Genomic DNA, 6000 nt, shown 5'->3' on the forward strand with positions numbered 1-6000 from the left:
TATCTCATACTCAGCCCCTCTCCCTATTCTGGAGAGTCTCTCAAAGTGGTGCTGCATAAAGAGGAGAAAAACTCTGTGATCATAGGGGGGTAACAACATCAGCTAATTAACACAGATATGAACAGTGCTAGCCTTTAGATAACTTTTGCTAAAGTTAACAGCCGAGAGATAAACAGCTGTCCCCCTGAAAGTTTAGAATCCACACAGAATTTCTCCACTTGATTATCTGAGTTATGAGTAAGAAATAACTGCAACTTTTAAGGCTGGCTTTACACGGTGCAACTTTCATACAACTTAAAGTAAAGCATCCTGCAACTCTTTTGAAACTCAGCCGCAACAGTTGCATGCATCTCAACTTTGTGAAACAATTTTCATTAAACAGCCAATCAAAACACCAATAATGCCTCACATGATCACACCAAACGGCATACTTTCAAACCATTGCTTTAACCAGATCAATGGGCAAGAAGATAAAGCAGAGTTTATTGGGTAGTTGAAAATGTAGTTGACTGACTCAAGGTTTGTAGTTTTTCATTTTGTCAGTTTACTGAGCCATGACAACAAGCATTTCTGTAGCCAGCTGCATTAACTTTCCAGCTAACATGCACAGCTGTTTATTTTCCTTTCGCCTGTTATCATGATCCACATAACTAGATTCATTTGCTCCACTTTTGATGCCCACTAATTTTACACAGATTAAAATGATTACAGAAGAGGAAACTGAGTTGTGCTTCTCAATGAACTCACAGTACTAGGATATGATTAGTGAGACATCAAGTAGACTTTAACCATAATAGCTACATAAAGATTAGTTTAGGCTTCACATATACAGAACAGATAAAAACTCAAACATATTATAGAACATTAGATGGACAGATAAATAGATAAATGACAGACATATGGATGTAGAAAAAAAGAATGGCGATATATATGCAAATATATGAGCTGCTAATTTGGCTATCCAGTGGAGTGATGGAACATGTTGAGTGCAACTGATATTTGATATTTGACTTGGTGTGTAGGTGGCGTTGGCGTGGATGAACTGCATTCAAGCACACAAAACGAGTTCTTTCTTAATACTTTATTATTGTCCGGATGCAGTAACAACAACAGCCCTCAGTCCTTTCTTCTCTTTTTCCCTCCTTTTCTTTCTTCCAAGTCTCAGCTAATCAATACAGAGACTTACTGTCTAATAGGGGTTACAGAGTACAGATTACAGAGTAATCAAATATCATCCTCTCTAACACATAAGAATATGAGGTTTTGTACTGAATTAAGTTCCAACAAATGACTATCAGTTTCATTCTTACGCAACTTTAATTTTGTTTTTGAATTTGCAAGTTGCACGGAAATTATGTTGCAGGCAACTCGCAACCCCCATACTGTGCACCGTGCTGTGCACATTTTTGGGTTTTCTGTACTCTAACATACCTGACCCAGCACATTAATTAGTTTTGTGGTAAATTGAATGTGCTGGTGATGACCAGGACTGGGAAGCTGTATGTATGTTTAGCTATTTGTTTGGCAGGGCAAATATATGATGTTGCATGTTATAAAGGATCTGTTTGAAATCAGTTACCATGCATGAAATACACCATAAATAAGAGTGAGATTAATAGACATCCTGTCTGATTAGCAGTCTCACCACTGTTCCTAAGGTTCTAAGGGACTGGAGTCACCTTGAAGACAAGCTGCCCTAACATGAAGCAGAATGATTAGAACAGGGGTCAAATACAGGTCACAGGGCTGAGGTTCCAACCTGGTTAGACAGGAACTGGTTAGTAAGTTGTATGGACTCTTCTATAGCAGCGTATTGTTGCAGGAAAAGTGTCATATTTCCAAGAAAGTAACTTACAGGAGACGGTTAAAAAGTTATTAACTTTAAATGAGTGAGTTAATGATTTTTTGGATTAATTCTGTTGGTCTGTTAGTCATGACACAATGTAAAGGGCAGCTGCATAAGGATTTGCTCCGACAGTGACGAGATGCGGAATAGCAACCTAAACATGTACCATGAAACCAGCAAACTGAGTTGCGTTTGAAAGAGTTCAAAAGGCTTTGAAGATGCTCCAGGTTAGTGATCTCGCTCAATGGAGAGAATGCGAGACAGAGAGAGAGAGAGAGAGAGAGAAAGAGAGAGAGAGAGAACACATGAAGGGCATTTTACAGGAGCACTAAGTGGTAGGTGCAGCACACATCATAAAGATTGATGTAGAGATAAAGCTAGAAAGAGAGAGAGAAAGAGAGCGAGAGAGCAGGAGGAAAAACCCGTCCTTTTCGCATTAACTGGTGTGCAGGAATTGGCTTGCCCGGCTGGGTTGGGGAGAATAACCTAGACGCCAGTTCCTCTACTCTGCGTCTGGTTGCTTCGCGTGGCCACAGGCTATCGCCCTGATCCCAGCAGCCATCCACACAGCGGAGGCCAGCGTAAAGCACACCCTGCCTCCCTCTGCTAGCTGAGAGCAGCCACTCGAGTGCTTATCTGTGTCTTTTCTGAGATCACAATGCGATGAAAAGCTGTGGATGTCCTGTGTAAATACCGCTGCTGTTTTATGGGCTCTTTGAGGATGTTTTGAAGTGCTGTTTGGCAGGATGGGGCTGATCCAGTGATCAGTGATTCAGACAGCCGTTTAATGCTGTGGTTAGTTGGAGTAACCGGATAAGACTTATACGTCTAGTGTCATTAGAAGCAAACAGTCATGTGCAAAAGTTTGTCTATTATATACTGTACATAGTATAGTGGATATATAGCTCATATCTCTGTTTATTTTTTTCTATACATTAACATATCTTAAGGTCAGGGATATTCTTCTTTCTTACATAAAGTTACCATTTCAGACCTACAAGGTTCTCTCATGTCAGCAACAGTACAGTCTAGTATAGTATATGGTATATTGTGGCATTGGTATAGACCAGGGTTCGGCAACATGCGGCTCTTTTACTGCCTTGTTGTGGCTCCACAGCAGAATTAGGCTTTTAGGTAAAATAAAATAACCTTGCTTTGCAGTAAAATGAAGCTCTGCTGATTGTTCAAACACAGTTTTAACAAAAGCTGGAGTTAAAGTATAACTGCTTAATCACCAACCTTTAACCCTGAAGATTGTCGCGCAGACTGTTGGTCACATAGCAGCGCAGACAATTCAAAGAGAAAGATTTAAGATGAACGGGGATAATTTGGAGACAAATGGACTTATTTGCATTTATAAGCTCTCAGCTGGTTTCCTGATACGTTTAATCTACAACGAGAAACTGTCAAACATGAATAGTCAGCTTCTTGTTCAAACTGTCCCTGGTGAATGAGAAGCTGACTTCAGCCTCGTAAAAAATCAAACATTTCAGACATTTTACAAGAAACGATTCTACTTTTGAGGAAAGGTTTCCTGCCGGAGATGTGAGAAAAGCGGCTATAACTAAGCTAAAGCTTAAAGCAGAGCAAAGTACTGAGACATATTTACAGACACGATGGTAAAACATTACGTAAAATAAAATGGACATGGAATATTTCATGGACATGAAAAGCCCTGAACTCTCAGGGGAGGTCATCACTAGCCATAGAATTCACTCTTACAGTGACCACCAATGCAAACTAACTAAACCCACTCCCCAACACAGAACAACACAACAAACACATAACTTTAACTAATGAACAACATGTAAACAAGGTAAACAATTAACATGGCCTGGCCTCAGAAGTGTCTAGAGACCAGCTACAATATAATATGCAGCTCATTACAGTATAATATGTGGTATATAGTGTGTAGTATGTGCTAGTATGTCTACAGTAATTTCTCCAATGGAGCACCTGATTCCAGATGATGCCATGGTCATCTGTAGCTGGGAGTCCAAGAGAGCATAATTGGTCTCTTTGTCTAGATAGTTTGACCTCCTCATCACTCAGTGTGATTTTAGGCAATCCTTTTAGCTGATGAATTAGCAGTGAGTGTTCTCCTCCAAGCGTGTTGAGCTGCACAGTGATGTTGCGTCAGCTGCAGTTAAAAAATATGCAGCGGCGCTTCACATGTCTCAAGAAATGAATGAATTGTGTCTACTAATGATTAATATCTACCAAAATCATAGTATTAATTGAGACAGAAAAGTCAAAATGGATTTAGAAACATTAGGAAAAATTACAGAATATGACTTTTGGTGTCTAAATATTGTAGTATAATTGCACATGTTGTGCACGAGTACTGGAATAAATGTACTTCACCCCATAAACTGCAAGGACTTCAATTTTTCCCTCTCTTAAGTACACAAATAACATGTTAGTTTCAGCACAGATAATAATTTTGTTACATTTCATTGAAGTCAAACACCATAGCAACTGCCTAGCAACACCCTCGCAACAGCTTGGGTTACCATATCAACCACATAGCAACACCCTAGGAACCACCTGGAATATCACAGCAGTCACATAAAAACTCCCTAGCAACCACCCAGGATACCTTTGCAGCCATTTGGCTGCATCCTAGCAACCATCAGTGATACCATGACAGTTAATAACACAATAGCAACCACAAGAAATAGGTTAGCAAAATCTTTGCAACCACCAGCGATACCATAGCAACCACCTAACAACACCATAGCAATACTGGATAGCTGGATACTGGATAATGTGAAGCTGTTTGTTGTGGTTTTCTTCTTTTAAGTGGACAGAAAGGGGAAACACAACAAAAACAGTTGCTAAACATCAGTGTTTGACGTATATGAGTAGATCTTCCTAACTGCCAGTGTACTAGTTGTCCTAAAACCCATGTGGTCCATCAGGGGACAGTATGTTAGGCCTGTGCTGTGGAAGGGGAGCGCCACTGTTTAGTGCTTCATAAGAATGTTTACTTTAGAGCTGGTGGACGTCTCTGAATGGCCGTGTCAATATTTGAGCTGGGATTAAAGTGAGTCCATGTCTCTACACAGACTTCATCTAGGAGCCGGTGCTCATTGCTGGGGAAAGACCCGGCAGAGAATCACTGCCGTCCCACTTCAAACACGGGCAGTAAATCACACCCAGTCTACTCTCTCTCATCACAGGCCTAAAGCCACCCCCTTCTCTGGGCTTTCTTCATGTCATTCTGCTCATCCTGAACTCACTGCATTCATGTTTCTGTGTCTCCCTCACTCTTCCTCTGTCTCCCTTCCCTCACTCTTCCTCTCCCTTTCTTCCTCCCTTACTGTTCCTCTGTTATCCTTTCTCTCTCTTCCTCCCTAATTCTTCCTCCCCTTACTCTGCCTCCCTCTCTCTTCTCTTATTCTTCCCCTCTCTCTCTTCCTCCCTTACTCTCCATCTATCTCTTCACTTACTGTTCCTCTCTCACTTTTCCTCACTTCTTCTTCCTTTCCCTCTTCCTACCTTACTCTTCTTCTCTTACTTCTTCTCCCTTACTCTTCTTCCCTCTCTTTCCCTGCCTTCCATTTCCTCTCTCACTTTTTCTCCCTTCCTCCTACTTTCTCTCCTCCCCCTTTACTCTTCTTCTCTCTCTTTTCCTCCCTTCCTTTTCCTTACTCATTTCCTCCCTTACTCTTTCTCCTTTACTTTTCCTCCCTTCCTCTTCCTTTTCCTCGCTTCCTCTTCCTCCCTCACTCTTCCCTCATTTTTCCTCCCTTCCTCTTCCTTTCTCTGTTCTTCCCTTACGTTTCCTCCCTTACACGTCTTCCCTCACTTATTCTCCCTTCCTCTACCTTTCTCTTTCTCCCTTATTCTTCCTCCCTTCCTCCTCTTCTCTCAAATTTCCTCCCTTCCTCTTCCTTTCTCTCTGCCTTCCTTGCTCTTCCTCTCTGTTCCTCATTTAGTCTTCCTGCCTTACTCTTCCCCTCTTCCTCCCTTTCTTTTCCTCTCTTACTTTTCCTCCCTTCCTCTCTTTCTTCCTCCCACACTCTTCTTCCCCTCCTCCTCAACCTCCCCTACCTCCCTCAATCTTTCTTCTTCCATTACTCTTATTCTCTCTCATCCTCTCTCACTCTTCCTCCCTTACTCTTCCTTTCTCATCCTCCTTTGCTCTTCGT

The sequence above is a fragment of the Colossoma macropomum genome, unplaced genomic scaffold (assembly GCF_904425465.1).
Source record: "Colossoma macropomum unplaced genomic scaffold, Colossoma_macropomum, whole genome shotgun sequence".
In the NCBI taxonomy this organism is placed as follows: Eukaryota; Metazoa; Chordata; class Actinopteri; order Characiformes; family Serrasalmidae; genus Colossoma; species Colossoma macropomum.